Consider the following 17,846-nt stretch of genomic DNA (forward strand, 5'->3'; position numbering starts at 1 on the left):
GGGTGAATGTTCTCAATTCTCTTGGGTGTACACCTGGAGTGGCATTGCTGGGTCATTATGGTAACTTTGTATTTAACTTGTTAAGGAACTGCCAAACTGCTTCCTAAAACAACTGCACCGGGCCTCCCTGGTGGCGCAGTGGTTAAGAGTCCGCCTGCCGATGCAGGGGATACGGGTTCGTGCCCCGGTCTGGGAGGATCCCATATGCCGCGGAGCGGCTGGGCCCGTGAGCCATGGCCGCTGGGCCTGCGCATCCGGAGCCTGTGCACCGCAACGGGAGAGGCCACAACAGTGAGAGGCCCGCATACAGCAAAAAAGAAAAAGAAAAAAAAAAAAAAAGACAACTGCACCATTTTACAGCCCCACCAGCGGTGTATAAGGGTTCCAATTTCTCCCCATTCTTGCCAACACTTGTTGTTGTCCATCTTTTTTATTATAGCCATCCTAGGGTTATGAAGTGGTATATCATTGTGGTTTGATTTGCATTTCCCTAATGACTAATGATTTGAGCATTTTTTTCATGTACTTATTAGCTATTTTATATCCTTTTTAGAGAAATGTCTATTTAGATCATTTGCCCACTTACCTGGGTTGTCTTGTTAGTGTTATCAGAGTTCTTTACATATATATATATATATAATTTTTTTTTTTTTGCAGTATGCGGGCCTCTCACTGTTGTGGCCTCTCCCGCTGCAGAGCACAGGCTCCGGATGCACAGGCTCAGCGGCCATGGCTCACGGGCCCAGCCACTCCACGGCATGTGGGATCCTCCCGGACCGGGGCACGAACCCGTGTCCCCTGCATCGGCAGGCGTACTCTCCACCACTGTGCCACCAGGGAAGCCCAATATTTTTGATACAAGTTCCTTATCAAGATATGTGATTTGCAAATATTTTCTCCTATTTTATATGTTGTGTTTGGCTTTGGTTTAACAATTCCCCTGTTTGATTCTAATATTCAGTCAGGGTTGAAAACCACTATAGCCTAACAGAGTTCTCAAGCTGACAGCATATCAGAGTCATCTGGAAACTTTAAAAAAAAACCTTGATTCCCAGGCCAATTAAATCAGAATTCTTGCATGTAGAACCCAGACATCAAAATTTTTAAAGTTTCTCAGGAGATTCTAATTTGCAGTCAAGTTTGCGAAGCAGTGGCTTAACAGTTGAAACTCACTTTTAATCCTCAATTCACAGGCTTCCACTAGCATTTCCAATCTCATTTCCTTGAAGCAAAACCCTCCCCGTTAGCCAGATCATTTAGGGACACACTGTGAGTACTCATCTCTCTGTACTTTGTTCACCAACTCCATGGCTTACAATGTCTCTCCCTTCTCAGGTCTCAAAATAATTACTCTCTGTTCTACATTTTGAACACCTCTTGTTTCATAGGCTTCCATTTGTTTAATTTTTGATTTGTGTGTATTTCCTCTACACCCCTAGTTTCCAAGTCTGTTTTGATCAAGGACAAGAGGTTATGCTTCTTTGCATGATACTGTGCAAACAATAGCATCTCATTAAATAATAAGTGAAAGATGGTGATCAGACTGTACCATTCTTAGCAGTAGCTAGCTCTGCCTTGCATCTCATTAAGTCCTCATTCAAAATCGCTCTCAACAACAACTTTAGCTTCATTTATTATTCATTATAACAAATACTCTCTAAAAGCACTGAAAAATAAACACATAAAGACTCAAAAGTTTCAGCCTGTCTTGATAGGAAAATCCAACTCATTTTCTGTTTTGTTGAATCTTGCTTGGCCTTTTTCTTTGCTTACTTAGCAAGAATCACCGGGCCGGTTCTGATTGGAAGAGCCAACCCCAGCAAGAAATGCCAACATCTGCGTTCCTTTTCAGCTTAGGTATCTGTGCTTCTGCCTATTGAGGACTCCAAGAAGTGTGTTTCTGTTATTAATTACTTGAATTCTGTTCTAATGGGCATTCGAATTCTTCCTGATCTTCCTCTGAGAGCTGATGTAAGAAAAAAGATGAGAATAGGACTCCTTTGCAGGGATTTTTAAAAAGCGGGAAGGGGAAGCCTGGGCAAGGAAACTGAGTAAGGCTGAAGAGCAATCCTGGACAGTTGCTCAGTTTGGCCTCCTTCTCCCAGCACCCACAGCAAGCTGGAGAGGGAGGGGGGCCAGAGAAGCTCAAGCATCTACATTCCAGTAGTTTGCTTAGTGCCTCTTGCATAACTCAGGGTGAGACACTGTCCCAAGAGGCACTGGGAGAGAGAAATTGATTTCCCAAAGGTAAGCAGGGCTCAGTGTCTATCCTTGGGCAGCTCACAATCTAGTGGGAGAAGAAAGATACAAAAACAGACAGCAACTTTAAAAAGAGTGGCAGAGTGATCTGCAAGTGTTTGTGAGGGCAACTGGGGAATCAACTAAGGATTTCTGGAGGAGGTGACTGCTGACCTGAGTCTTATAAGGATTATGCACACACTGATTCAACAGGTTTTTATGAAGTAAAAGTTATCCTAGCTAAGATGAGTCTTTGTGTTAGGGTGTGCGGGGGAGGTAGGAGAATGTGTGTTGGGGTAGGGGTGAGGTAGGGGACTGTGGGGAAGATAAAGACAAAGAGAAAGAAAAGAATAGTCTAGGCAGAGCAGATGAGGAGGGGAGAAAGAGTATGGCAGGTGTTGGGAATTGCACCTTCCTGAATTTGCTGGACCTGAGTTGTAAAAGACAAGGTTGGCAAGGTAAGCATAGTTCATAGGTTGGACTCTCTCCTGCAGGTAATGAGAACCTTTTGAAAGATTTTAAACAGAAGAGTCATACGTACAACTTTTCATTTTATACAGATCCCTTTAGCACAAAGGTGGAAGGTGAATTTGAAGAGACCAAGAGTGAAAACGTGGAGACCAGTTAGGATGCAATTGTAGTAGTCTAGGCAAGAGGTGATAAGGGTCTGAACTATGGTTAGAAAGAGGTGGATGAACTCAAGAAATATTTCCAGACTGAAGTTGGCAGAACTCAGCGTGGGTTTAGATGTGATGAGTGAGGGAGTTAAAAATGCTGTCCTCAGGCCACACAGGCCAACCAGTAAGTAACACTGTTTTCCTTTTGCCTATGTCTTTTCTTCATTCATTACATGACTGGAACAGACAGCTCAGAAACTGAGGTGAACTTTGGACATCTGGGCTGTGAAGAAGACATTCTTCCAGCCTAGGGGATCATTGCAAAGGAAAAGGAAATCACCTCAAAGGTTCCTGGTCACATAGTTGACTCCCTGGATCTTAGTCAGTGTTTGCTGTTTTTCAGAAGAGGGAAAAGCAGTGGTCTTCCTCTGCTTTCCTTCACAGAGCATGATATAATGAGATAACTGGAAGATAGATTTCCCTTCTGTTCATCATGGGGCCTCCAAATTCAAACCTCAGCATTGTTAAAACTGATCACATTTCTCCTGAGCCCGTTCTCCCTCAGCACTACAAAGTGAGAAACTTCTTAGGGAAGAGCAATCTGAGGTCCTAAGATCTAGGCTGGCTATTACCTATTCAGTATTCCCCTGGTTGATGGCCTATCCAACAGTTGAGCAAGGGAAGGAAAAGTCACTTCCTGTGTGACCCTATGTACTAATATTTTGTTGGGAAAGAGCTTGAAAAATATTGGTTACATGGTCATTTGAGGGAAAAGAGATGTCCAATTTATCTGTCAAGGTTTACTTTCCTCCCTCTTCTATGTCAGCACAGATCATTTTAAAATTAGGTACTATGCTTGAAGTATCAATAGTTCTCTTAATATGTGCTAGTGTGTGGCAACAGCCTCCTAGCTGAGGGTTCAACTTGCATTCAAGTTTGACTGATAGAACCTCTTGGGTTTTTTTGTTTCTTTTTTTTTTTTTTTTGCAGTACGCAGGCCTCTCACTATTGTGGCCTCTCCCGTTGTGGAGCACATGTTCCGGACGTGCAGGCTCAGCGGCCATGGCTCACAGGCCCAGCCGCTCCACGGCACATGGGATCTTCCTGGACCGGGGCACGAACCCGTGTCCCCTGCATCGGCAGGCGGACCCTCAACCACTGAGCCACCAGGGAAGCCCCAAAACCTCTTGTTTTTTTTAACATGTATCTCCTTATATTACTTGCTTCCGCCTTGATTCATGTCAGTCATTCAGAGAAACCTAAGTGAGAAGCCATCTCATAGGACTTCAAAATCCACATCTGCTTTGGAGAGACACTAAAGGAAGGAAATTCACTTTGGGTGGTAGGAAAAGATAATCAATTGCTCTAAGTGATATTGAATATTTGTGATCATTATGACTTCCCATAGAAACAGTAATTCTGATTGCTCTTATTTTTTCTTAAAAATGGAGCATGTGTGAAAATGCATACCCCTTACTCTGTGAGAGTCAAGTAATAACATGGATCAGTCAAAGCAACAAATAACCAGAACACCAAATGACATTTGGCTTTGATATGTATTTTGGTTCTCTGAGTTTCAGGGAATCTACAGTACTTCAAATGATTTAAGGACATATTGTAAAATTTAAGGACACATCTAGACTCAGAAGAAGAAATAAGAGAAATATTTAGCTTCCCCATACTAACTTCTGTTTGATTCCTTTTTGCCTTCCAGTTAGTGCTAGGAGTGGGAAGCATCCTTCTCATGTTAATTTTTTTCTTAGCAGACCTACCCCTTTCCCTGTAAATATTCAGTTTTCCCTCTTGTGAGTAGTTAGGCAAGGTCTGCCTAGGTCAAACCTACTAGGTTAAAAGAGAGACATTGTCAATCTATCAGTTGAATTCGCTTCTGGTGTCAAAAGATTGGCTTGACTGACATGACTCTAATTGAATTGGCAAGTTGTTTTGATGATGAATTTAGTGCTTTGCTTTTCAAAGCCTTTCCTAGCAGCTAAACTAGCTAAAGGTGTGGAGACAGGAAGCAGTAACCTCAAACCTCTTTCCCTCACAACTCCTCCTTGACAACAGCCAATGTGAAGAGTAAGATTGGAGGTGAGAAGGTACTTATCTGCTACTTATGAGCACGGCAGTGAGAGCTGAAAGATTTCCCACAGATAATCTGTGAATTTTGTGATATAGTTGACTTCTGGAAAATTGAAAGTTGCTTGTGCTTCCATGAGAAAGGGGGGAAGGGAGCTTGGTTACCAAAAACAAAACAAAACTTTCCCCTTTTGCCTCTGGTAAATAGGTCAATTACTATAATAATAAACAACTCTCTGCACAGGTGGAGTGGCTAACCATCTCTAAGGTGTGGCTCCAAACACCAGAAAAGGAACCCTGACCCTAAAAGGACACTCCCCACCAGCTCAGTTAATGCTTTGATTTCAAAATAAGGTGAAGCCTAAAATGCAGTGTGGGAAATACATTGACAAATTAGTAACTATGGCCTATATTCATAGAGCTACAAAGTGCTTTCTCCTATTTTATCTCATATAAACTCCACATTAACCTGTGAAATAAATAAGCAGGACAGTCATCTTTATGCCCATTTTATAGACAAGGAAACTGAGGTCAAAAAGGTCTAATTCTTTGCTCAAGGTTACAGGACAAGTACATGATGCTTAGGACTTGGCTCAAGCCTCATGAGTTCTAATCTAGTGTTCTTTTCCCTCTGCCAGGTTGCATCAAAATTTCAATCAATTTTGGTGATTGTTTCTAGACCTTCTCAAAGTTGGACTTGACAGTTGAATGGCACAGAAGTGAGACTTAGGGAGGAGAATACCATTGAGCAAGGGAGTAAATGGAGTGGGAAGAGGACAGGACCAAGATAAATTTCATTTTCTACCCTGTTTTGCTGGAATACCATCCTGCAAAAAGTGCTCAGCTGGAAGGGAAGTTGGAGATGATCTCAGCCAATCCCTTATTTTACACAAGAGGCAACTGAAAACCAAAGAAGTAAATGGCTTTCTAAACAAGGTCACAGAAATTGTGGAAGAGCTAAGATATTATTTATTTATGATTCTAGGAGTAATATTTTAAATCATGAATGAATAGAAAACCAGTTTTGTACATTCAGCAAGTTTGACTTGATTTCATGTCAATCTTGACTTTTTCATATTTAGAAAAAGTCTGTTACCAAACTTGCTTTGTCTCTACACAAAAGATTTTGTTTACAATTGCAGAGACTTCCTGAAGGTCATAGATGGATTCCAGACAAAGCCTACAGAAAATATGGTCCCATGAAATGCCTCTTATAAATTATTTCAGATCCACACGCAATAATTACACCATTGCAGCAATTCCTTTTCAGCTTGCCCACGTGTCCAAAAGAGTTTGAACACAAACATTAGTCAATACATAAAATCACTTTCAATCTAAACCTCATTGGGCAAACCCTTAACTTCAGGGCCTTTGTGAATTACTTTATTTGTCATGATTAATTTACGATATTCCATCTTTCCTTTTCCTTGTCATAACACCATAGAGAAATCAAATGGCACACAGAGGCTGGTGAACCCGAGAGTGGAATACGCAGCACTCAAGACTGAAAACCGCATTCCTTAACTAAAGTTAAGGAAGCCCTAAAAAAGATAGAGTACATGTTTCTTTAGCAATGTCATTGTCCTTTGCCCTCTTGACCTTGTCAATGTCCATTGACCTCTTAAGAACTTTATTGGGTTCTATCTCTGCACACCATGATCAGAGTTTCTTCTTCTGCAGTTTAACAACCAGGTTGTAAAGATCCTAATCACGTTGCTTCCTTTTTAAAATTCTGACTGAACAGAATTTAGCATGTTAGGCAGGAACCAAAGAAAATGAAGCTTTCTCTTTTCAACCATCTTGCCCTGTGATGTTTGTGAATGCATTGTGAAGGTGACACTGGTTTCCCTGGCACAGAACACCTCCCTCCTGACCACAGAGCTGGTGAAGTTACCGTAACTTTCCTCTGAGCACGTTTCCTGTTCAGGCCCAGGATACCTTTCAACACATGGCCATCTGACTACTTCCTCCTTTTGCAGACTCCATAAGGGGCAGGCTGACCATAGGCCAACACAGTGTTTGCTCAGGAACTTGTAAGGCGAACTGTGCTTTCTGGGAGGACAGGGATGCTGAACCATCTGTGGCTCTGGTAACTCTAGCTTGTGGCTTGGATTCATAGAGATGTGAGAAAGAGGAACACAAGACACTCAGACTACAGCATCTTTCACCATCCTCCTCAGTGAAAACAAAGAGAAAAACAAAGCTATCAAACTTTGAATGGCTCCAGACTCTCTGAAATCCATGTCAAAATGGGGGGGGGAAGGTAATTCAGATTATGTTTTCAAAATAACTTTGTGGTCATTTCACCTAGTTTTCTGTTGACTGTCATCTTGAAACTCTCCTTATTTTCACAAGGAATAGAGATTTAAGGAAAGCCTCTCCAAAAAAAAAAAAAAAAAAAAAAGTCTTTGTAGAAGCGTGGTCCATATACGTATACATGGTCTCGTTCAGGATCTTAGCAGAAAACAGATGGCACACTCAAAACTGGGCGATGGGAGGTGGGTTTATTTATAAAAAGACTCTTGGCAGTGGTTTGGAACCACAGGGGATAGTACTAGAACCTGTAGCTCCTAGCAGCAGAGTTATAACCATGCTCAGATCTAAAGGGGCAAGGGGAGGAAGAGGTTCCAGAATCAGAAGGAAAAGAGAGTTGTGTAGAGGAGGCCACCATGATGGAAGCAATGACTTCTGTAGGGAAAAACAGTCAGGCCAAGCAACCAGCCCTGCCCAAGATTGCATATGCACAACTAGCAAGTTATATCAAGCACATTAACTCTTACCAAGAGTAAGTGTGACTTTCAAACAAAATCTAAAGAGACCTTAGTTCAAACAAGTACATACGATTACAGATGATAATAGAAATAGAAGTTGCTATTGGCCAGCACCAGTGTAAGCACCACCTTTAGCCTTGGTCTGTGTTTCCAGACAGGCAGACACTGTAATGTAGAGGACCATCATCCTTGGCCTTTTAAAAAATTATTGTGCTCCAGGCAACTGTCAGAAAGTAACTCAGAGGTCAGATAGTAGCAAAAAGTCCCATCCAAGCACCTAGACCTAAGGCACTAATTATTGAGAGAGAAAAATTATCAATATAATCAATGAATTCTTTCTGAAAAGAAATTTCAGTGTGTCAGAAAATTGTTCTGGTATTCTGACTTCTGCCTTGACAAAGTCAAGCATTCACTCAGCAAATAAATAATGGGGCCTATAGTACTAGGTTCTTGGGAGATGGGAAGATGTAAAAGAAGCTGCAGCCTCTTCCTTCTAGGAGAAATCCTAAAGCAGGTTCACAATTAGCTACACTCCAAAACCAGGTTTGGTGTGTGAGCCCTGTAGAGGCTCACTGACAGTCACAGGGAAGACCCCTTGTTTCCAGACAAGATGAGTCTGCTTCTGTACAGACTGGCCTTTAACTGGGCCATGAACTTTGGAGTAAATTTAGACAGGCTAAGGTAAAGGAAATGCCCTTTAGTGTAAGGGTTTATTGGGAACAAGCTGAGCATTCCATTTACATAGGGGGGAAGTAAGTGAAGATGGCTGATACCAATCATGGAGAACCTTTATAATGCCAAGAAAAAGGCACATGGATTTTACTAGAAAGGCAATGGGAGACATTGAAAACACCTGAGCTGAGACTGGGATGGTAAGCACCGCTTTGGCAAGATTAGCACAGAGGGTCACGTGCATTTGCTTGGAGCGAGGGCAGGGCTGAGGCAGAGACTGGTCAGGAGGCCGGGCCAATAGCATCAGTGTGAGCTCCTAGGGCCTGAGCTGTGGAGGTAGCAGCTGGGATAGAAAGGATGGACAAGGTGTTGGTGCTGGCTTATGCTTGGTGATGGTGAACAGGAATCAAAAGGACGTGGAGTTCATGGACTGGGTAAGGGACTATTAACAAAATTAGCTACATGAAGAGAGGAAATCTGTTTGGAAAAAAAGCTGTTGGGTTTTAGATATGTTGGGTCTGAGGGGTAGGTAAGGCATCTTGGAGGAAAGGTCCAGGAGTTTGATGAGTCGGACTAGAGCTCAAGAAAATCAGAGATAGACATGTACATTGGGATGTCATCTGTATTAGGGTGACAGTTATTATTAAACTTGCTAAAAAACCACGACCTGTACTACAACCCATCCCTACCACTCAGAGACGCTACCCAGCAGTGCAGGGTATGAGCACTCTAGGACCAAAACTTCCTAAACACAAAGCAACATAAACTTGGGTGTGATGTAACCCAGGCCCTACCATTCAAGGGTCTGTGTTGTCCTCTCAGCTCCTAATGCTGGAAGAACCCTCTGAGAGGACAACATGACAGGGCACCTTAATTTATATGAAAGTGCTACCTGTACCAAAAGCTACCAGACCATGCCAAAAATCCAATTTTATTACCTTTAAAGGTTACCTGTAGTTCAGATAGCAGGTAATCAGGGCTTTATAGCTTTCTACATAAATATTATGACAGGAATCCAGTTAACAAATACCCACAGGTATCTAGAGACCTCATGTATTAATATATTATATCCTAAATACATATTTTAATCTGGTACCCAAATTTGGGAACCATATTTTCCTCCTGAGCCACCATCATTCTAAACCCTCATTCAAAACAACTCTGTAAAGAAGACAACAGTACATTTTTCCTGTCTGTTTCATTCTCCCTAAATCTTATACCTTTGCAAAGTCTGCTTAGGGCCACCTAAGCATATTCAGATTCTTCTACATAAGAGTCATGGCCTGGAAGTTTGAAAATAATTACTGTGTTAAACTTTAACATTATGTCGGAAGATAGGGGAGAACAAAGGCAATATTGTCCCCCAAAACTCTGCAGTCATTTCTAAGCACATTAGCGTCTAAGATCCTGGTTCACAATCTCTCCAAACAATTTCCAAGATGGCTGGTTGCAGTTCTTGTATTTTCTCTATCATATCATAAGAGCATCCACAAAGGGGTGGGGTTGCCTTGCTAGAGCTGGTAAAAGCTAGAGCTTTTATCCCACTTAAGAAGCATTTTTGAGCCAGATATGGACCTGAGATGCCTTCTCATCCAACCCCCTCATATACCAGATGAGGAAATGAAGGCCTAGAAAAGTTAAGTCAGAGCGTAACAAACTAAAACTCTTCATTACTTCCCCCTACCTTGATAAATCAGGGGTTTTAGATTTTGAGTTTGGAAAAAGAATAATAGACGTGGCCTCCCTAAAGTCAAGGGCAAGCCACCATGTCCTTTCTCTGAAAAGCACAGAGAGTTGCTAAGATTAACATCCCTGACTGGAAACGGGAGCCCTGCCTGTGATGCTGGGCAGGCTTGGCCTGAACCTTGTGACCCTGTTATCACAGCTGTGAGCTGAGGCCAAGCCCAGCCACAGGGTGCAGTTTTGAAGACTCAAGCAAATTTACAGTACAAACAGGTTACCTCTTCAAAGTTGAGGTATATTCTATCCCAGTGGCCCTTGTGGAGACAGGTTTAACACTATGACCTGTCTTGAGAGAATCAAACATATATATATATATATATATATATATATATATATATATATATATATATATGCCAGTATGGAACCACTCATCTACCCTGGCTTCATCCTAACTCATCTCTACCCCTATAAATCTCTTCCCTTCCTCCTGTTCTTCTTAGACATTTGTCCTCCTCTCGCTAATACTCCCATTCTCCAAATCTCCATCCCCATCTCCTCAAGAAAACTGCCTCCGTTCTCTTGTTTTTCTCTCCCTCTTCCTCTTGTCTTTCCTAATAGCCCTCTCTCTCCTCCACCCATGCAACACACACACACACACTCAAAACCAACACTTGGCTCCTTCCACCTGTCGAATATAATTAAGTCACTCAGTTGAAACATTTATTATACACCTACTATGTACAAAATACCATGGTAAACATTATAAGTGTTATAAGTTCCTGATTGTCTTCACTTTATCTGGCAATTTCCTCTCCTTTTCACTCTCTCAATTTTGTCCCCCTCCACCTTTTCTTAAACCTTTGAAGTGTTATCTTCCTTCCCCGTCACTTGCCTAAACTCCGAAGCCCCAAATGGCTTCCTTTTAGCCAAAACCAATGGCCTTTCCAAGTCATTACTCACTTCTCTTTCCCTTATGCAGTCAAAGCCATTAACCACTGTCTCTTTGGAAACTCTTTCCTCTTTTGGCTCTAGTGACATTCCACGAGCCTCATTCTCCTCTTCCCTTCCCAAACACATTCTCTGTCTCCTTCACTAGCTCATCCTCCTCTTCAGCTGACTCCAAACCAGGCCTATTTTCCAGACTCCGTTCAACACTCTGCTTTTCTACAGTTATACCCTCTTCTTTCTATTAGCTATCCATTTCCATGGCTTCAATTTTATTCCAAAGTTGAGGATGCTTAAATATTTTATTCTTACCCAGTTCCCATGTCTTCAGCTTTGTACCAGACATCCTTCTGATACCTCAAGTCCTTACTTCGGACCCAGTGTGTCTAAAGTTAAACACTAGTTTCCTCCAGAACTCAGTTACACAACATCTTGATTTCAGGCGGAGACACCACCATTCCTCTTAAGCCAAAAATCTTGGCATCATTCTTTAACCCTCCCTCTCTTTCACAAACTAGGCACTAAGTCCTGAAATTTCTGCTTTCAAAACATCTCTCAGAATACTCACTCCTTTCTATTCCTACCTTTGCCACCCAAATCCTATGACCTTCTTCCTGACAAAGTGACAGAGTGTTCTAACATGACCTCCTGGTCACTAGTCTCCATACACTCTAGACCATCCTGCTTCCACAAACCTTCAGCTGTTTCCCAATATCTTGAAAATGAAGTTTGAATTTCTATTATCAGTATTCAATCCTTTGTTGGACCTGACTCTACCCTGCCTCTCCAAGCCTCTATACATTCAGACTGGTCAACTGTTCCAAGAACATGAAATGATATTCCTGGCTTAATTTCTTCATTTGGATTTCTTCTCCTTCCTGTGGCAACATGGCATTGGTAAGAACATGAACCCTGGAGCAAGCGTGTATGGATTGGCTCAATTACTGTGTGACCACAGGCAAGTTGTTCTGTCTGTTTCATGCCTCAGTTTTCCCATCTTACAGACAAGGTAATCATAGTAACTACCTCAAAGGATTTAAGAAAAGAATAAATGATTTAATACAGGGAAAGCCACATAGAACAGTGTCTGGCACATTATAAGTGCAAAATAAATATTAGCTGGCAATTATTATTAATAACATCATGCATTCACAACCTATCTAGCTTTAAAGTCCAGCTTAATTCCCAGCTTTCTGTAAAAGCTTACTATTTATTTTATGCTGCCTCATTGTAGTTAGTACTAATTCATTCATTTCCTTCAACAAATATTTGTCCAACGCCTACAATGATTCCTGCACTGTACATAGTACTGAGGTTATAAGGATGGATATGACATGATCCTGTCTGCAAGAAGCTCACAGTCTAGGGGGAAAAAGCAGATGTATCAACACACAATAATAATTTTAGGAACCCTGATGAGGAAAGAAGTCCCTCACTTTGCCATGTAGGGTCTCAGAAGACTTCTTCAGATGATAGGACTAGGGGACATAACAGATTACAAGAATAATATATGCAAAGCCATTAAGGCATCAAATAGCATGATGAGGTAGTAAACTGCCAAGTTTTATTTATCTGTTTCCAGCTGTTATATCCTGTCACATATAGTCTTCTCAACTAGATCTGAAGTCTGTAAAAGCACAGAGAAGTTGATTAATTACACAAGCAGTTCTTGTGTGCTAATGAAGTCTTTATATTTCTTTTCCTCTTTTTATATTCCTTCAGATCCCAATAGAGACTAAAATATAACAGAGGTTTAATAAATATTTGTTAAATTGTGTTACACTCCCATTGGGGCTCCTCTTATAAGACCGTAGTAAAGGCTGAATACCCAGGGAAAGCTTCCTCAGGGAGATGGATCTTGCACGAAAGACATAAAGTGAAAGTCAAGAGGATTTGGATGTGTGGAAAGGGAGAGGGAATTCCAAAAGGGAAACAGCATCAGAAAGGTCATAAAGTGCAGGTGTGTGAGACATTGAAGAAACTTCAGTATTTAGGTTAAGGATCTTGTATTAGGGTATAAAAGGAGATAGATTGGATAAGTAAAATGGGTCCAGCCTAAAAGCATCCCAAAATGTCAGGAAACATTGCAATGCCATCTTTCTATTAACATCTTCGAGGAACCATCAACACAACTTCCTTTTCTATAAATTGAGAGATGTCTAAGTTCCCTCCCATCTGTAAAAAATGTCTGTGGTTGAATTCAACAGTTCTGTGGATGCTTTGGGTTATCACTGTTTTCCATAAAATAAATTAGCATTGATAGGACATCATTCACAGTGGTCCTAAATTGAAAGAGAAAAAAAATTCTGGAAAGTTTTCGCAGTTCTCATTTTTAACTTCATTGTAGCTCAAACTGGGTTTTTGTATCAGTTACAGAACGTAAAATAGCACGTAGAAGATGTTAATAAATACCTATGGAATGAGAACATGAAAGAAGATCTGTCTTCCCAAAGCATAAGAAGGAGCAGGAACTTTTGAGAACAGTAACTTACTAACACCCTGTTTTAGTTCCCACAGGAGCCTCATGGTGGGACGAAACATTCTCTTCCTCCTATGTGCCCATTCTCATCCACCTTCTATGGGATAGAGTCTGTGAATTGGAAATGGAACCCTCCTGGACTCAACATTGCTGAAGCTGGTCTTAAATTATGTACCCTTATTAGTAGTACTGTTGAATTTCAACACAAGTCGTCAGGTCACATGGAAGCTGCAAATACAGCCACAGTGATGTTCTGACACTTTATCACATGTCAAGTATCCCTAAGAAATGAAAAGCACAGCCCTCTATCTTCTCAAGTTTAAAAAAAAGAAACACCCACCTAAGTCCTTAACAGAGGAATCCATGTCATTGTTAAAAATGTAAGACATGTCACTAATTTAGATTCTTGTGTGAGAGAGTGGGTAATGACTAGGAGTTACTGTTATAATGAATACATTAAGTGGTGGATGGTGAGCCAGAGAGGTGACTCAGATACTGCAGAAAGGGGCTCACAATTAGATTAGAGGTCAGAGTGAATGGTGAGTGGGTGACTCTTATGACATCATCAGGAACCATTAACCTGGTTACCGTGGCAACCAGAGTCCCCAAGATAACAAAGATGATGACAAATGAAAAAGATGATGGTAATGGTGATGCAGAGATAAAGTTGCAGCTCAGAGTTAAGTAAGAAATTCACCACCACCATGCGTTCGTCTTCCAAGAATGAAAATATAAACTCACACAACCTGAATGGTCACACACAGAATTAAGATGCCTATGAAATCAGCATTGAAATCCTAAGGCCCAAGAAGTCTAAACTCTCTTTTTCACATCCTCTAATAAAGGGCTGAGTAGCCCTCAAACCCATCCAGGACACCTCTCTTCTAGTGTTGAGAGTCATTAAAATGAGAGTAATAAGCAAGAAATTAGACACCTACTTTCCGTAGGGCTTGGGTTACATTCCCTCCAGCTTCTGGGACCAATTCTCATGAAACCATTCTCAGACCAAAAGTTCTGGGTACACTTTTGGATGCCAACATCATGTCACTGACCAAAAAGTGTCAAAGAAGTTAACATAAAAGAGACATAGATTCCTCAACAAGCCTTAGAAAACCAGAGACCGCTTCAGTCTGTCACAAAGCCACCCAGATATCATTTTTTTCCTGGAATTCAGCTAAACTATCTACTGGGAAGAAAAGTCCCAGACTCTGTGAACCTTTATAAATAAGAAATGTCTTGAAGAAAAAGGCAAACAAAGCTTTAACCAAGATGAAAAGGAAAAAGGATAAATAACTGTGCTCTGAAGGAGGGCCTGCCCTCTGATTTTCAGACAAGAAAGTCTGCAATGAACCATGTATCCTTATCAATGCCTATATGCACTAATAAAGAGCTATTGTTTTAGAGATGATAAACCACAAACGGAATTTTCTTCTGGCATGTTGGTGGCATAATAATTTGCATTTTGTAAATGTCAACACACTGCATGCAGGAAATACTTGGAGGAAGATAGCCACCCATGATAAAAGGTGAATGGTAGTCACATGGCATTTTGATACTCATGAAAATAGAGTAAGGATATTAAAAAGGAGGAAGGTTTATGTTTAAAGAAAAGGCAGCGAGGGCCTCCCTGGTGGCGCAAGTGGTTGAGAGTCCGCCTGCCGATGCAGGGGATACGGGTTCGTGCCCCGGTCTGGGAGGATCCCATATGCCGCGGAGCGGCTGGGCCCGTGAGCCATGGCCGCTGAGCCTGCGCGTCCGGAGCCTGTGCTCCGCGACGGGGGAGGCCACAACAGTGAGAGGCCTGCATACCGCAAAAAAAAAAAAAAAAGAAAAGAAAAGGCAGCGAGATCCTCCCCCACTCCCCATAGTAAAGGTTTGAATGTGAGAGATTCAGAGTAAGGATCACAGATTCATTTCTTTTTCTAATCTATCTGTGAAAATGACTCATTCTATTTCCTGGTATTGGTATATTGGTATTAATTTTACATTCCTTGCTGTAAAAGTTCTTTCTGGATGGTTGCCTCTTTTTTAAAAAAAAAAAAAAAGTATCTTAGGGTGTGAAAGCAGAGTAAAACCAATTCTTAAGCAAAGGCTACACTTTTGAAATGTCCATCAAATTTACTGGAACTGACAAAACACCCAGTCAATTTTTTAACAGTCAGAAGAACTGGCTACTGTGTATGGGGTGTCATGTAGACACAGCAAGCTGCTGGTTACACTGCATTTTCTATGTCCATCTTTCTACCTTACTTTCCCAAGCCCCGCCTTGGAGCAACACTTTCCTGAGAGAGGTAAATGATTCTTTTTGTGTACAGCTACCTCAGAGGGGTCATTTGCTGAACTAAAAATAAGATTTTTAATTACCTTGCTTTGTTGATGTTTTTTTTATTAAATACCAATCATTTTCCTGCCTTCTGTGCCTCTCTCAGAAAAAAGAAGTGCTGAGGGGAATGCAGCAGCACTGGAGAAACCAGTCGTGTTCGAATTGGCCGTTTTTGACAGTTTCTTTGCTAAGGTTTGGGAAGAAATGAAAAGAAATGCTCTCGTGAAAACAAAAATGTGTTGTCCTGATTTTTGCCTTCGTCATGGATGATTAGCTTGCTGAAAAATAACCAATATTGGCTGAAAAACCTATGAACAGTGCTATATATTATAGGCACCCTTCTATCATCAACCACGAATTGATTCCCTTTCAAGGGCCTGCAGTTCTAAGCTGGATTCATATTCCAAAATCCAACAAAATCCTCTATTGTGGATCTCAATTGCACAATTATCTGGTAGAAAACATGTCATGTTAGTAAAGAAACTGTGTAAGTTAAGGTTTTCTCATGCTTCCTAAATCATACTTCTTTAATTTAGCCGTAAAGATCTTTCTATAGTGTTATTAATCATGAAGCATCAGGTTAGGTTTAAAATACTTCATAGAATAAGTATTTTAAGCTATGTTGTGAGGCAATGAGTTAGACATTAAATTAGTCGGGGGAAAAACTGTTCTTCATACACACACAAACACATGCACACACATATCTCAACACAGACATAGAAGTAGTCTCTCACAATCCTAGGGAGGACAAGTACACTTTGACCAGCAAATTTCCTTAACTGTAACTTCTTCATGGAGGGTAAAGACAGAAACAAAAATCACGTGGGGTCTTCCCTGGTGGCGCAGTGGTTGAGAGTCTACCTGCCGATGCAGGGGACGCGGGTTTGTGCCGCGGTCCGGGAGGATCCCACATGCCGCGGAGCGGCTGGGCCCGTGAGCCATGGTCGCTGAGCCTGCGCGTCCGGAGCCTGTGCTCCGGAGCAGGAGAGGCCACAACAGTGACAGGCCCGCGTACCAAAAAAAAAAAAAAAAAAAAAAAGCACATGGAAGATTTTGCACCACTGATTAGAATGGATCATTAGACATTTTTGTATGTTGTAATTATTTTTTCTCATAAGTTTTCTTACTGGAAGTGACATTTTGAAAGTGCCTTCTCTACCCCTTTCCTACTTCATTAGATGGCCTCTCAGCATCAAATCTTAAAAGTTTTTATGGGGCTGAGTTGGTATTTGAAAAGTAGAAGTACCTCAAAGTCAATAACAGTTTCCATGTGTGTGAACTCTTCACTGCTTTTCTAGCTATCCCCCTTTTAATAAATGTTCTAAAGGACGAATATAAAGCTTTGAGTCTTACAAAAAATATCTTTAAAGGAGAGTGTATGAAATGATGATGGATGGCTCTCCACAAAGAAAAGTATTTTGTATACAATTATCAATTTTAAAGTTTTCTGTCAGAGTGAGGCTTCTCTCTCTTTTCTGCCCATTCTTTACTGCCGAATAAATTAAGAAATTTTAAATACTCTTTAAAAATAAATTTTAGAGATCCCTTAAAAACAAAGTTTTTTTAAATCGATGTTGAAGATTCTTTTAAAATATACTTGGTAACTCTCAATAGTGGGTACGAGATACTGGAGCATAACCTGTCTCATCACCTGTTCATGTCTGTTATTATATCAACACCTTTTATAAATACACACAATTTGTAAACGCGCTTACTGGCACCTCAGACAACAAAATGGATGGGTATATATGTAGCTAGCGTACTTATGCAGGTTGGGTAATTATATTCTTTGGAGGTCATGTACATGATATTTAAGAACAACAAAAAATCATGCAGTCCCCACACTACCAAAATAAGTGAGAAAGAAAATGGAAGATACTGGCTTTTCAATGTATCTTCAAGGGGAAAATAACTAGCCTTATTTCAATATGCCAATTAACCCCTAACAGTCCAATTTTTGAGCCAAGTGGGACCCTTTTCTAACTCTGAGAACGAGTTGAACAAACATCTGACTCCAGCCCACATAAGCAACAAACTCT

The 17,846-nt window shown here is 41.0% G+C and overlaps 1 protein-coding gene across 1 annotated transcript in view; it reads right to left on the bottom strand.

Annotated features, from left to right (window-relative positions):
* CD28 (CD28 molecule) overlaps nucleotides 1-17,846 on the bottom strand; it is a 28,013-nt gene that overhangs the window by 9,053 nt on the left and 1,114 nt on the right.

Source organism: Mesoplodon densirostris, chromosome 8 (assembly GCF_025265405.1).
Source record: "Mesoplodon densirostris isolate mMesDen1 chromosome 8, mMesDen1 primary haplotype, whole genome shotgun sequence".
NCBI lineage: Eukaryota > Metazoa > Chordata > Mammalia > Artiodactyla > Ziphiidae > Mesoplodon > Mesoplodon densirostris.